This window comes from Cryptomeria japonica, chromosome 7 (genome assembly GCF_030272615.1).
Source record: "Cryptomeria japonica chromosome 7, Sugi_1.0, whole genome shotgun sequence".
NCBI classification, from domain to species: Eukaryota; Viridiplantae; Streptophyta; class Pinopsida; order Cupressales; family Cupressaceae; genus Cryptomeria; species Cryptomeria japonica.
In genome coordinates this window covers 69,566,524-69,583,274 of record NC_081411.1, presented here as the reverse complement: position 1 = coordinate 69,583,274, position 16,751 = coordinate 69,566,524, and the positions used below count along the sequence as shown (strand labels likewise).

At 30.8% G+C, this 16,751-nt stretch overlaps 2 long non-coding RNA genes across 2 annotated transcripts; both read right to left on the bottom strand.

Moving 5' to 3' along the window:
* Positions 1–507: 507 nt before the first annotated feature.
* On the bottom strand, positions 508–2,708 carry LOC131064487 (uncharacterized). The gene is made up of 2 exons (XR_009111279.2): positions 2,646–2,708; positions 508–1,161 (listed from the first exon to the last, which is right to left on the bottom strand). It is a non-coding gene; the product is annotated as an uncharacterized LOC131064487 (long non-coding RNA).
* Positions 2,709–9,122: 6,414 nt separating this feature from the next.
* Positions 9,123–10,283, bottom strand: LOC131064485 (uncharacterized). The gene is made up of 2 exons (XR_009111278.2): positions 10,170–10,283; positions 9,123–9,403 (listed from the first exon to the last, which is right to left on the bottom strand). It is a non-coding gene; the product is annotated as an uncharacterized LOC131064485 (long non-coding RNA).
* Between the last annotated feature and the right edge of the window lie 6,468 nt (positions 10,284–16,751).

Genomic DNA, 16,751 nt, shown 5'->3' with positions numbered 1-16,751 from the left:
GAATAAATCATTGTTATGAAAAAGGATATGGAGTGGCTGAGCTCTTGGAAAATCTGGCATGTGATGGACAAACAAATATAGTATTAATAATTAATTACCAACTAATCTTCCAGGCTCTGTAACTATTTTCTAGCATTGTTGGCTTTATTTTTTTGTAAGATATCCTCGGTGCTTGCTCATTTATTATGGTTTGTAAGTTTGTTTTCCGAATATAATCTTCTTACATGAACTAGCGGTATTGAAGACATGGCACTGCCATAAATACTCATCTAAGAAATTTTATTTCAGCTTCTGTTAAAATGATACCATTTATACACCTCATCAAAATCAAGGCTTGTTCCATGCTTTTACGATTTCTTGGATGTAATCTCTACATTTTCATGGATCTTTTGACTCGACACATTATGTCATTTTAGCAAGATCACACTTGTATCTATAAAAAATGGAAATATAGCCACTAAGAAAAAGAATAGAACTTATGGTGTCAAAGGGAGAATACACACGACATTCCCAAGAAAAACTTTCTTACTGATTGTTACAATGTGGATAAAACTTTATCAGACATATGATTGGGGACAACTTGCTCCACACAAGCTCTTCAAGACTATTTTTTCCATCTCGGCTATCTTCATTCTTCCTTCCAAATGCAATGGATTTAACTAAAACCTATGGATGTGTCGTGCGGCTTGCGGTGGACTACATCAGCAAAGACTTAATTCCTCGTATGAGTGTATACAATTGCATAAAGGATTAGAATTTGTTTCTAGGCATTGCACTTGCTTGGAGATTATTTTCAAATTCAGATGTGCAAAAGAAATCAGATTTCTATCAGACATGCATAGCTTTCAAAAGAGACAATGTAATTGAAGTATAGAGGTTATAGGTTTGCCTTTTGCGACACATTTCTAATGTCAATCTCATCGATCTCTAAAGTAGGATCAGACAATCACTACCAAATTGAGGACCTTCGAAGGCCATTCTAATAGATAAAGTATCCTCACTAGCAAATTTTAGATACAAATATAGAGACAAAGAATGCACCAAGAAATTCATCATTCTCATTATGATCTGATGTTCAATCGGTTCGACTCTTGCCCTTGAAGGTTGGCTGCTAATGAGCCAAAATGTAAATGACATTCAATCTTCGCTGAAGCAAGCCACCTGTAGAGCAACTCAATCCAAAATGTCTCACCAAAATGTGAAGTACAATTAATATTAAATGCATTCTCGTTGTATTGATTATACTCATTCCATTTATTATTTTTATGTAGTCATTGTCCACCATGTGTTAATTCCCATACCTTAGGTTACTTATGTGGGTACAAGAAACTAAGGCTAATAAAGAGAACAATAAGTAGTAGAACAGCTTCAAATGATACTATGTGTAGAGCATAAATATGAACAAATTTTTACTGTGTTGGAACATTGTTTTTCACATTATCGGATTCTATTATTTCTTATAAATATATTCTCACGTTGAATATAGCAATTGTGATTTGTAATATAGAAAAGTAGATGAAAAAAAGTCATGTAAATTGAATGATACTGGTTGAAACTTAAAGAAATAATGGAATATGTAATAAACGTCCAAAGATATATTTTTTAAAAAAAGTTTCAAATATTAACAGTCTTATTTTCATTCTCTTTCTTCATATTATAATAATTGTTTTTTATTTTTATATGTGAATTTAATTATGATGTGTTTTTAGAGTGAGGTATATTTAATAGTATTGTTATTTATCATATTGATATTTTTCACTAATTTATAATGATGCATAAAATAATATCTAAGATTAATTTTATAATTTTCAAAATATATTATTTTGTTCTTTTTCTTTAATTAATTCTTAAAAAATCTAATGATGTGTACAAGAAATTATTCAAAATAATAATTTGACATTTTTTATTGAAATCTTATACATTCGTAATTATATCATTCAATGTTTACCTCTTCTCTACTAACTGTCTATAAAAAAAATTATTTATAAGTTTTTATAAGGAAATTAAGATTGCATAAAGCTTGTATTGAACAAGATAAACTAATAGTAGATCTCATTTAATAAAATCATTATCATTCAATATTTGTTCAAGATTGTTTTTTTAAAATGGTACAAATAATACTTATAACCATTTTTAAATTTTTGGATATAGATATTAAAAATTATTTATTAATTATACATCAATATTACCATTGCTTCTATTTATATAATGATATTCTTTTGGTTAGCAATATGGCAGGTTTTTTTATTGTAAAATGCCATTGAAATCTATATGTGTACTAAATTAGTATTAAATATGAAAAAGTGGACTAATTTATATATCAAATTAGTGTCCAAAACATGTATATCAAAATATTACAAATACATAAAATACATTATCAATTTAGAAGAAAAATTTGTTAGCTTGTAGAATTTATATTCTTAACAAAAATAAATTAAGAACTTAAAATATAAAGAAATATCAGATTTTTAAATCTACAAAAATTCTATTACAATAAAACTCTAAAATAATAGAAAAATTTGATAATATTTATAAATAAAAAATAAAAAATAAAAAATCTATAAATATGTTTAATTAATTAAATTTTAAAAACTTAAAATACTACAAATAATATACATAACTAATAATAAAATCAACCAACTTACACATTATTTTTCTAATACTTCCTATACCAATATTTGGAACACTACGCATCCCTTACATTGGAGCATTACGAAAGTGAGTGAAATGTTCTTTTTGGTTGTTTAAATATATAGTTAGTATCGAAGTAATGAGAGGAGTATTTGGTAACAGCAACTCACATTTTTCACTTGCGTCCTTACGAGATTACCAGGTGCAGCCCATTCAATGAATAATTTAAGATCATCAAATTTGTGTGATGTTTTACTAAAACTGCCTTTTAAATTAATTTTAGCTAAATGTCTAATAGAAGGACAGAAGTAAAAAATGCAGGAAGCATGATAATAACCTCACTCCGCAGCCAAGATGAAAACGATTTGAAACGGGATAAACTCTTTTAAATTCTAAATTTCATTTTCCAAGGTAAAACTTGCACGATGGATAATATTATATCAATTAGTCAAAAATATTTCCGAGAAAGATCTCTTGCAATTCAATCTATAATATGTTAAAAGGTACATCTTTTTCACGTTCAATGAATAAATTAAATATAAAAATTAAGAAACAGATAAATTAGAATGACAGGTGAAAGAAGACGATAACCATGATATAAATTATACCTTTGAGTTTATTGTTTGAATTTAAAATTTAAAATTACAATTGCTAAATTTATTTTAATTAAATATATTTATGTTTGCTTTTAATTAGGTTAATGAGTAACACTTAAAAGGGGTAAAAATTTATTCAAAAACAAAAAGAATACAATGCATAGAAATTAACCAACCTTATCACTCTACACTAAGGAATCCAACTCTTGGGACAAATTCACACAATATGTCAACTATACATAGGACCTGAGGCCCATTTGGCCAAACGATCCACAACACCATTCCATTCTCTAGGCACATGATTAAAAGTCACAAAATCCAAAGAAGCACACAAATTAACAATTTGTTTAATAACTGAAGCAAGCTGCCAACAGACATCATCTAACTTCCACTTGTTCAACAAAGCCACCATAATGTGTAAATTAGACTCAGAAATGATCTTTTGCCACCAAAGAGCAGAATTGTCCTCAACAACATATAAAATGGAAAGGGCTTCCATCAAATTATTAGAATGCAAACCCTTCTAAACAAAGAAAATAAACCGAACAACACCAATACTAGGGTGACCTAGATTACCACGAGACGAACCATCAGTGTTGATTTTCAAATCCCCTTGAGGAGGAGGGCACCAATGCCCCTCTTTGCTTATCTTTCGAAGAGGATGGCAACACCTATTTCACATGACTTGTTGAACTCTCGAAAGACCTCTCGGAAGAGGAATTTTGAGATGATCACAAAGAGAAACATCTCCTGGATCCACATATTCCGCTAAGTCACAGTTGGCCGAAACAGGTTCATGAAGAGAATGAAGAGTTTTTCAGCACAAATGCTTGACAATCAATTTAACATCTTGAAATATCTTGCAATTCCTCTCCAACCAAATAGCCAAATAATTAGGGATTAGGAGATGCCTTTGTATTTGTGTGGGTGTCGTGCTAGGGTTTACGTGCCCTAGCTTGTGTCCTATGGTCTATTTTCTTCATTCCATGAGGGTTTCTTGCTTGTTGGGGGTCAAGTTTTTCTTGGTCGGGGTCTTGTTTTTTTAGGTTGCCCGAGGGTTTTTTGCAACCCTTTTCTAGCTCATTTGCTTTGGGTTGTCGTTGGGGGTGTGTGGGGTTTTGGGGTTGGGTTTTTGGCCCATCTTATTTTTCTTTTTTTTGGTATTTTATCTGGGTCCATTGGGAATAGAGGATTATCCTCTTCTCAAATGATCTCTAGAGATCTGGATATGGCAGATCCATCTCATTTGATGCATGCATGTGGAAAGGAACACATTAGCAATTCCCAATTAGGGGTTGGTGTCTCTTCCTCAAGAGAGCCTTTTCACATGAAAAAGTTGAATGATTGTTTCAAGAGATCCCAATATCATCCAGTTCTAGTTATTCAACCTAAGAAAATTTTGGAGGATGTTGAATATTGGTGTAATCATGCTCTCATATGCAAATTAATCAGTCTTCACCTCTTTATACTTGTTTTAGAGTCTTGGGCACGTTGTGTCTAGAATCCTGAAGGAGATATGGAGCTACTTATGGCAACCAATAATTATTTTTTGGTTGTTCATTCGAACCTGGCAAATAGGAACAAGGCTTTTGAGGGTGGCCCTTATTTTTTCAACCAGATGGGATTCTTTATCAAACCTTGACATATTGGCTTTAATTTTGCTGAGGAGATTTCCTCTCATGTGTCCGTATGGATCCGATTGTCATGGCTTCTGTTGAAATTCTAGAGAGAAGATATTCTTCACTCAATCTCACTGCTTCTTCGCAAGCTTATGGGTTAGGCTTTACAAACTCAAGATAGAAAGGTAATTTCCTATGCTTGCAAATGTGTAGAAGTTTATTTAAATAATCCTTTGCCAGATTCTATAGAAATCTATTTGGGGATATCTTCCTGGATCCAATAGCTAGACTATGAGACCTTGCCATTTAGATGCAAAATTTGTCATGAATATGGTCATTTATAGTGGAGATGTCCCAGAAATAAATATTGTAAATTGGTCATTTCTGATCATCCTCACTCTGTTATGGGGGAAGATAAGGAGAAATTGCCTATGCCAGATGGTCCTGTTGATAAAGAAGGCTTCATTCATGTCAAACCTCGGTATAAAGGCAAAGGAAAGAAGAGAACTTGGTTGGATAGGAAAAATGATGTCACCCTAAATAGGTTTGATGTTCTAGATGAATTGATCGTAGAGGAAGGAGTTCCAGTTGAAATGTCTTTGGGTGCCCAATTTCAATATGAGGTGTTGGATGGAGATTCGAAGAAAGAGGGTCGGGCTCTATCTTTGGAGAATCAACAGGATGTTCAAATGGTTATGGATTTGCCTTCTCATGTTCAGAACAATAGAGATCTTAGTGGGTTACAAGTCCCTAGAGGTGCAGTGGTCATGGCGTCTACTCCTCCTTCCACTATAGTGGCCTTAGATTTTGTGAAGAGTAACAAATCCTCGCTTGTTTTAGGCTTGCAACAGAAGATCCTCGAAAAGGGTTCTGTAGACAAACAATTAAGCAGTGGACGTGAAATGGATCAGGAAAAGGTTAAGCTTATCGGTGATACTTTGGTTGAGTTAGGGTATGTGAAGCCCATTGGTTCCAACTTCTCTCAACCACATAAATGATTGTGCTCTCATGGAATGTAAGGGGGTTGAACAACATCCCTAGATAGAAGATTATTCATAGACTAATTGACTGTGAGTCTCCTGATGTTGTTTTTATTGAGGAAACTAAGATTTTAGTGGATGGTTTCACCAGTTGTGCTTTGCATGTCTGGCCCCAAGGCCTTTGGCAAGGAGTGATCTCTAATGGAAGTTCAGGGGGGATTTCTTATTTCTGGAACCCAAGAAAGATGCCTCTTCCCTAATATTTATGCTCCTACTGATCTTGTGGGTAAGTCACATCTTTTGGATCACATCAATCTTGTTCGGGCTCAAGATCCTTTTCTCCACTAGATTTTGGCTTGAGATTTTAATGGTGTTACTAGTTTGGAGGAAAAGCGAGGTGGGTTATTCATGATTGATCCTTCCTCAAATTTACTTAGGGATAATATTGGTCTCTTGAATCTCATTGATTGGAAACCAACTAATGGTGTCTTTACATGGAATAATGGGAGGAGTGGTGTTGAGACTATCTCTGAAAGGCTTGATGGATTTTTGGTTTCCTTCTATTGGGTGCATAATAGGTGGTCCACAAGTTTAAAAATTCTTGATTGGAAAGGTTCTGATCATTGCCCTATTAAATTTTCCATTACATCTTTTAGAATCTCCAAAAAAACCTCTTTCAAATTTCAATTGATGTGGCTTTGTGATCAGTCGTTGAAGGATCTTATGGTTAATTGGTGGTATGATGGGGTTCCTACCCATGGGTAGGATATGTACACCTTTGGGAAGGGATTACAACATGTCAAATACAAGTTGAGGAGGTGGAATAAACAATGTTTTGGAAATCTGCATAGACACAAGATGGGAGCTCAATCCAAGTTGGATGAGGTTACACATCAAATTAGGGATCAAGGGATGAGTATGGAGCTCAATATGGCTAAGTCCCTTTCTCTTGAGGACTTAGAAGAGTGGGAATTACATGAGGAGATTTTCTGGAAACAAAAGTCTCATCTGGATTGGCTCCAAGAAGGTGATAGAAATAGATCTTTTTTCATAATTTTGTTAAGGCTCAGAGGTATGGTAACTCTATTACATCTCTCATATCTTCAGAAGGGGTCTATCTTTCATCTAAAGAAGAAATTGCTAGAGAAGTTGTCAGTTATTTTTCTAATTTGTTTACCAAAGAGAATCCTGAAGCTATGGTGGAAGAGAGGGCCATCTTGAACTATATTCCCCCTCTTGTCTCCATTAAAATGAATGATTCTCTCTTGTAGCCCATTTTGTTGTCTGAAGTTGACGGGGTTGTGCTTCAAATGAAAAAAGCTAAGGCTACTAGCCCAGATGGGTTTCCTATTGAGTTTTTTCAAGAATTTTGGGAGATTATAAAGTATGATCTTCTAGATGTGGTTTAGGAATCTCATAGGGATAAAAAAAATCTCAAATCTATGAATTGTACCTTATTGACTCTCATTCCTAAAAAGGAGGGGGCTAATAGTTTGGATTAGTACAAGCCTATTGCTTTATGTGATTTGGTATACAAGATAATCACAAAATTGATTGCTCAACAACTCAAAACTCTCCTCTGCACTTTGGTTTCTAGCAGAGGTACATGGCTTGGTTTCTCTCTGATCCCAGCAAAATGAGAGGCTCACTTTTCATTAAGCTCGGATGTCTGATGCCGATTCACAACAATCTTGCATCAACCAAAAATATTTCCTTTTTGTTTTGTTTTCTATTTGCAGCTTCAGTTTTCCTTTTTGTGTGTCCTAGTTTTGGCTCACCAGATCCTCTGGAGTTGGATTCTACTTGAAGACTTGATCATCTTTCTTTCTTCCAAACCGCATCTCATTTGGATCACTTTTTGGCAAGATATCGCCACCGGTTTTCATGATAATTTTTTGTTACCGGTTGTTCCTTTGGTATGATTTGCTTGAGACCTATTTTGATGGTCTGTCAGAAGCCATTCTGAAACTTGTGGAGCCTTCAGCATTGATCTCGATGTTTCTTTGGATGTGGTTGACCTTCTATGTTTCTTCCTTTGAATTTTCAAAAGGAATCTCTTGGTAGAGGCCGACCTTGTTCATTTTACATGTTAGGTCTTGTTCTTCGAGTTTTGATCCCTTTTTGGGCTGATTGGATCCTTTGGATCGATATATATATTTATAATCATGCTTTAGAATGTAATCAATTTGAATCAATCAGAGTATCAATTTTTTCTTTCAAACAACGGTCAAATGTGCATTGTCTCAAAGAGGGGCAAAATGTAGACAATGAAAATTGTCCTAAGTCTTGGATTACACTTTTCACTAACCTTTCATCTAAACTAATTAAATAATTTTAATTCGTACTAATATTCTTTAAATTTCCTATATTTAAATAATTCTTAATTATTTAATTATTGTTCTTCTAAACTATAAATTAAATAGGTTTTATTATTTAATTAACATTCATCATTATCTCTTTCTAATCAATTAATCTTGATCTTAATCAACTAATCCTAACTATTCTTCTTTGATTAAATAATTCTCTAATTATTTAATTCTTTATTCTTGGCTAATTATTCTTCCATGATAAATATTTTTTTAATTATTTAATCCCTTTGGAGGAGACATATGCATGCAGTTTGCATATCTTTGGTTGTCATGGCTTCATTTTCCTTATTGAATGTGTTAGGAGTATTTTCATTGCATTTTAGTCTTTGTGGTTGGGTAATTTATATGCTTTGATGCATTTTCCTATTCTTACATCACAATCCTAACCTTATTTTAAATTAATAATGTTAAACTTTTAGATTATTATAAATTACTTAAAAAGTAAAAGATTTTTTATCTTGTAATGGTAACTACCAATATTTTAACTAGTTTCAATAATAAAGGCAAAAAAATTTTCTCATGGTAGAAAGTGGATTCCTAAAAAGGCAAATATTTGAGTCAATTATTGATATAATAGATAAAAAAAGAATTGAATAATAATAAATTAATTAAAATTGAATGCATACACAGTTAAGACTTTAATCAATGCAAAATGGGTGCTAATAATAAACAACTAAGACTTATATGCGGCTCCCATGGTTGTTTCCATTCAGCACCTCCACTTCTTCACCACCTATCTTGAACCCTTCTTTTATAATCTTCTCTGCACAATCTTTGTCAGCTCCATCGAACACCCACATCTCTTTCACTATTTTCCTCTGCTTTTCTATTTCTTCTTTCTCTTTTTCATATGCCTTTTGTTTTTTATTACCTTTGTTGCCTGTTTAAATTAAATGTATAAATTTAGTGACAGTGTTAGCAGGGAAATAGAAACACGAAAAATAGAAGTTTCTTCCACATATGTATAAATTTAGTTACATTGTTAGCAGCGAAATAGAAACACCAAAAATAGAAGTTTCTTGCACATATGAATTTTATGTCTGTATGCATATAATATAAGTTTTTGGTGTTAACACCATACTGAGCTATGTAAGGTGAATAATGGATATATTTCTCAGCTTGCCTTACTGAGCTTTGTAAGGTGAATAATGAATATATTTCTCAGCTTGCCTTGCAAATGTATACGAGCACCCCGAATGACACGCCACCTGTAGAGCACCCCAATCCAAACCGTCTTATCATGTGCCTATCATAGAAATATGAAATACATTTAATATTCTTCTTGCTTGATTATACTTATTTAATTTATTCTTTTTATTTATTCATTATCCACAGCACAGCTTCATGATCATATATGTGTAGTGCATTAATCTTTCAATGTAAATTGACCCCCAATCTTTAGAACTAATTCAATAATACAGTATGTAATCAACTTGCCACTTATGTTTATAATATTTATTTTCTATATTACTTCTTTTCCTCTCATTCTCTCTGTCGTGCTGATGGTTTTTATTGTACACAATACTTTTGAAATTTATAATTACTAAATTAACATTAAATATGAAATTGTATAATAATTAGATATGAAATTGCTGTTTATCAAAGTACTACAAATACATAATCTAAATTATGAATAAGAAAAAAAATATGCTAATTTGTACAATTTATAAACCTTGACAAAAATAAATTAAGAACTCAAAAACAAAAAAATATTTAATCTCTCCTATCTATACAAATGTACAATCCTTCAACTCTACAATCATTAATGAATTTAATAATATTTAAAAACATAAAATTAAAAAATCTCTTTATTTTATCTAAATTAACTAAAAGAATCAAAATAATCTAAATGATACAAACAAACAACAATTTTAATAAAAATTGAAAAAATAAAAATACCAAATAAGTAAATAAATAAAATAAAAGAAATCAAAATATATATTCATTTAACTATCATGACAAAAGAGGACTTACACTTTCTTTTTCCAATACCTCCTATACCAATTTTTGTAACACTAAAAATCTCCTACCTTCCATCATTATTACACATAGTGAAATTGTTATATCTAAATGTTCAATTATATATTCATGGCGAAGTTATATTAGTATACAAGTAATGATAAGAATATTCGATAAAAGCAACTCACATTTCTCATTCCGTCCTTATTTAAGAGAAGATTCTCGAGTACAGACCATTCAATGAATACTTTAATATCATCACATTTGTATTTTATTTTTGGATGTTCAATTCTATAACTGACGTCGATTTCATATCTGCAGAAAATCAATGAACCAAGTCACGATTTTAATTCGTGTCCTTATTGCAGCGATTCCCTACCCTAATACAGTCCTGTTCCCCTAAATAAATCAATATCATCAAAATTGTGTGATGCTAAGCTGAATTGAATATAATTGCATATTCGATATATTATTTCTTAGTATTCATAATTGAATATGTTGTTTCTTAGTACTCACTCTTAATTTTTATGTAAATTGAATAATCACAAGTTTAATAAATTTATATAAGTAATTTGATGTTAATAGTAGATATTTATGGTATAACATTAATCAAATTGATTAAGATGGCAAGCATTTAATGCCTTTAGTAATACTTAATGTTCGTATTGTATTCTTATGGATTAGTCATTTATTGAAGGGCATGAATATTGGAGAACTTTTACATTAGATATATTAAAATGATAATACTACATGTTAATAGTAGACCAACACACTTCAAATAACAAATGTATTTATTTCAATGTTGACCAAAAAGTAATATATTTCAATTTAAGACCAATAATCCCTAGCAAAATCTTCTATAACATGCATCATGTTACCAACAATCACACTTCATGCTAATATCATGTGTATAACTATCACACTTCATGTTAATATCATCGATATAATGAAGTACAAGATAACTTAAGAACCAAAAAAGTATGAAATAAATATAGAGGAAGAAGACAAAAAGCCAACAAAATGATTAGATATAACATTTAAGAAAGTTATTATCCTAAGAAAGATTCAAGGAAGAAAAATGATCTTAACCTATAGAAGCTCATATAAAGTAGTAGTGAAGAATATAGAGATTAAAATCATACAAAACAATTATCATTCAATCTATTTTGTAGATTTTTTAATACAATTCTATATTAGTAAAAACATCTTATGCTTGTAGTAAGTGATAGTTGTAGAAATAAGTAAATAAATTACATTTGACAAGCATAACATAAGTTGCGAGGTTCAATGATTGTTAATTGGATCTTTTATTGTAATCTATATTAGATGGTATTATTGTAGATTATATTAGATGGTAGTATTTTAGGCTTTGTATTTATTGACTTTAAATTGGTTTCATGGCTCATGATATATGATACTAAATTAAGGCTTATAAAGAAAGAAAATATGCTCATTAGTCTTCAAGAAAGAGAGTGTTGGATAGAATATTGTCATGTAGAATTAGTTGTGTGTAGATAATTGTATATATTTTTCCAAGAAGCCACCAAGGAGAATGAGTAGAAATCAAAATATTGTTGTTGAATAAAAGAAAAAAAATATCACCATCATAAAGAATTTCTAAGCTTTATTATATGCAATTCAATAGGAGACAATAAATGGTATGAAAATTTATAGAGAGGATGCTGGTGAGGAGGATAATGAAGAAGAATAAATATAAGTTGGAAATTATATTTTTTAATTTGAAATATATCACTAGGCTTTTCATAAAAATGTAATGCATTTAACAAATTCTACAAGTAATTTAGATCATGAAGAACTGATTTATTCAATTGATCATCTTAGAGTTTATTTTGAATATAAGGAAATAATTGACCTTGATAGAGTTAAACTTTTAAATACAAACATGATATCATGCACTACCAAAGAAAATAAATTAGAGGAGAATAGGAAAGGTAAGACTAAAATTCAAAAGTGGATTAGAAGAGTAAGAAATTCTAAAAACAATTATATTCATGTCTCATTTGCTAGATATATTGACCAAGCATATATTTCAAAGAATTGTATTCTATGTATTTCAAAGAATTGTATTCTATGTATTTGAATAGGTCATCATTCAATAACTAGGAAAAAGTGGCTATATACATAAATGAATTAACATGGTCTATGTAATAATAATTGAGCATGTTTATTATTTAAATAATAGACTAAGCATACCAATTCTACTTGAAGAATAAAAATTATTAAATTAAAAATTGTAGACCAAACATATAATAGTGAGATATATGGTAGATTATGTAGAGCTAGAAATCCAAGAAGTCCAAGTAGAACTCAAAATGATGATGAATTGAAGGAAATATTATAAAGTGGTAACAATAATATATTTTATAATTAGATTGAAGTAGATGTGGAAGAGGTGGTGGTAATTCATGAAGAGGAATCATTTATTTCAAGTTCAAAGTTGAAGGTCATATTATTTTTTAGTGTAATTGAATAAAAGGGTAGTGTTATAAAGAATCTAAAGTAACCACAAGAGTACCACCTATAATTTTTTTATAATGATAAACTAATAGATCCACTCAAAAATCCAATTCATTACTAGTATAAATAAATCCATCTAGAAGTTTGGGCATAGCTACACAAAAGAAGAGCATTATGTAAATGTGAAGGTATACATTCCAAACTAATTATTGATATACATCCAATATTAATAATTTAGTTGCAATTGAAATGGTTTTAAAGTATATTTTAAAGTATCATAATATCCTAATTCTAATCAAATACCCTGACTATAAAAGAATCATAAAATTCTTTTTATTGAACAACGTATTCTAAAAGTGTATAAAAATGACGTCTTAGGTAAGATTACACCAATTAATGTTGGTCATACTTATATGGGTATCCCATGCTAATTTTACAATAGATACATACATTATAGAATTAAAAATATCATACACTAAGTAAAAATGGAAAAGTGCATGCACTCATATCTCTGAAGGATGCTAATAGATGATTAAATAGTCTTATGTGAATAATTCCAGTAAATGGTATAAATTTTTTGAAGAATGTGGAGAAAAAGAAGCCTTTTTTATTATTATTAATCAAATGGTAAAATAGGTTTTGAAGAGATCCAAAATCATATTTACAAAATGGTTCGAAGAGAAAAGACAAAGCTCAAACCAATAACCAAACAACTACAAATAGAAGGAAACTGAATAGAGAAAACAAAAGGAACTCTAGTTCATTTTATTCAAAGTCTCATCTAAGCTTCTAATTCTTGCTAGTAAAGTTTATTATGAATATCATCCAACTTAAACAAATCTTTTTTCTCCATTTCATAATATTTCTTCTTTCTCTCTGCATTATGAGAACTTGATCCTTTTTTATGAAACTATTGAACTCGATTACCCTTATCCTTGATGTATTTCTCTTCATTCTTGTTCCTTATGATGGTGACCTCTATATGATGCTCCTCTTTTATATCCTTGAGTTTATTAGTTGAAATGTTGATACCTTTTTGAATTATGAAAGGGGATAATGCTCACAACAAGTTTTAAATTATGGTCAATGTCGACTAATGCAAGGGTGATCGTACGGATATGTGTTGCACTTTAGGCTAACAATGCTTGTTCCGACCAGAAGGGTTCCAGCCAGAACGCTTCCAGTCAGACCAATTTGGCATCCATGTTGTGCTCACGTGGAAAGGATGTTCCGGTCATAAGCATTTTGACTGGAACGGTTTCGGCCAGAAAACCCTTGCCCTATATAAAAGCCAAAATCCACCCAAGCCCCTCATTTTGCATTGAGCAGGAGGGAGAAAAAAATCATAGAGATCTGGCCAGAAGCGTTTCGGTGGTAAGTACCCTTTTTTTTTTAAATGTAATTATTTTAACATACTAATTTATATTGTTTTTTATTTTAAATAGTTTTTAATAGAAAATAAAAAAATTTATAGAATTTTTTTTTTGAGCTTTTAAAAAATATATATTTTTGTATATATCCTATCATATTAGTTTAGAATATTATAAAATAAATACACACATACATACAAATACATACATAAGCATACACATACATATATAGAAACCTACATACATACGTACACATACATAAAATAATTATATGTACACCTTAGGACATACACATACATACCTAGGCCTACATACATACATACACACATACATGTACATACACATACATAAATACATACATGCATACATACATAAATACACATAAAATAATTATATACACCTTAGGACATACATACACCTCAGGGCATGCTATCAAGGGTCGTGTGTGGTCTTGAGGGGTCACACACGTACCCCTCAAAACCACACATGACCCCTAATAGCATGTCTTGAGGTGTATGTATGTATGTATGTATGTCTATGTATACATCCTAAGGAGTATATAATTATTTTATATGGCCCCTTAGGACCACTTAAGGCCCTTTGCGACACATGTGCACCCTTTAGGACCTATTAGGAGTACATAAGACCAAATGGTGTCGCAAGCATTCTTATGTGGTCATAAGGGATCACACATGTGTTAGAACACATGTGTGACCCCTTAGAACACATGTACACCCCTTAGGACCTATTAGGACCACATAAGACCAAATGGTGTCACAAGGGGTCTTATGTGGTCCTAAGGGGTCACGCATGTGTTAGAACAAATGTGTGACCCCTTATTACCACTAAAGGCCCCTTGTGACACATGTGCACCCCTTAGGACCTATTAAGACCACATAAGACCAAATGGTGTCACAAGGGGTCTTATGTGGTCCTAAGGGGTCATGCATGTGTTAGAATCTTGCATGCACATGGTGGTGATGTTATAGACTCTTCAAAGGTATGTTTTTCTACGTACAAATGCTCATAATCTATGTTACTTCAAATTTTTTAATCTAGTACATTCAAATTAAATGTTTAATGTATGATTTTATGCATGCATACTCTATTGCAAGTGCATGGATCGGGACATGCTTCATGACAGGGCCCCAAGTGACCCATTATTTATATGTGTGTGTGTGTGTGTGTGTGTGTGTGTGTGTGTGTGTGTGTGTGTGTGTGCACATTTTATAGACATTTCATATATTTGTACATATGTACTAGACATTTCATACATGTGTATTGTACACATTTCATATGTGTATGTGTACTAGACATTTATTTTCCATATTTCATGTGTGTGTGTTTGTGTGTGTGTGTTAGATAGATATACACTTCATAGACATATATGTGTATGTGTTAGATAGATCTACACTTCATACTACTTTGCACGTTTATATATAGACAGATTACGTTTTTGAATGTTAAGTGTTTAAATGATAGAATCTCTAAGTCATTTGAATTTAGTTAATTCTTCTAGTTAATTGTACATGTGTATGTGAAATTTAAGTGTGTATGTATATTTTAGTTGTTCATTGTTAAACAAATTTAGTCATTAAAATTTAATTTAGTTGTTAATTTTAGTTAAGTGTTTATGTACATGTTTAATCAACTTACTTCAAAAATTTAATGAACTTATATCCATGATGCAAATATCCCCTTAAATCCCCTTAAGACTGCTTAAAATGCCTTAGGATAACATAATTAGATGAATCCAAACAACAAAATTAAATGAAACAATATATGTGTAAATATAAATGAAATGAATGTACATAGATGAATAAAACAAATCCATCCATGTGTAAAAATATAAAAGAATCAATGATGTAAATATACCCTTAAATTCCCTTAAGAGCACTTAAAACACATTAGGACAACATAATTAGATGAATCCAAGAAACATAATTAAATGAAACAATATATGTGTAAATATAAATGAAATGAATGTACATAAATGAATAAAATGAATCCATGCATGTGTAAAATATAAAAGAATCAATGATGCAAATGTCCCCTTAAATCCCCTTAAGACAACTTAAAACACCTTAGGACAACATAATTAGATGAATCCAAACAAAATAATTAAGTGAGATAATATATGTGTAAATATAAATTAAATTAATGTACATAGATGAATAAAATGAATACATGCATGTCTAAAAATATAAAAAAATCAATGAGGCAAATATCCCCTTAAATCCCCTTGAGACCATTTAAAACACCTTAAGACAACATAATTAGATGAGTCCAAATAACATAATTAAATGAGAATATATGTGTAAATATAAATGAAATGAATGTACATAGATGAATAAAGAGAATCCATGCATGTGTAAAAATATAAAAGAATCAAAGATGCAAATATTCCCTTAAATGTCCTTAAGATCACTTAAAACACCTTAGGACAACATAATTAGATGAATACAAACAACATTATTAAATGAAACAATATATGTGTAAATATAAATGAAATTAATGTACATAGATGAATAAAATGAGTCCATGCATGTGTAAAAATATAAAAGAATCAATGATGCAAATATCCCTTTAAATCCCCTTAAGACCACTTGAAACACCTTAAGACAACATAATTAGTTGCTCATTTTAGTGAAAGTATATATACACGTGTAACTATATATACAACATAATTAAATGAAACTATACATGTGTAAATCAAAATTAAATGAATACATAGATGAATAAAACATGT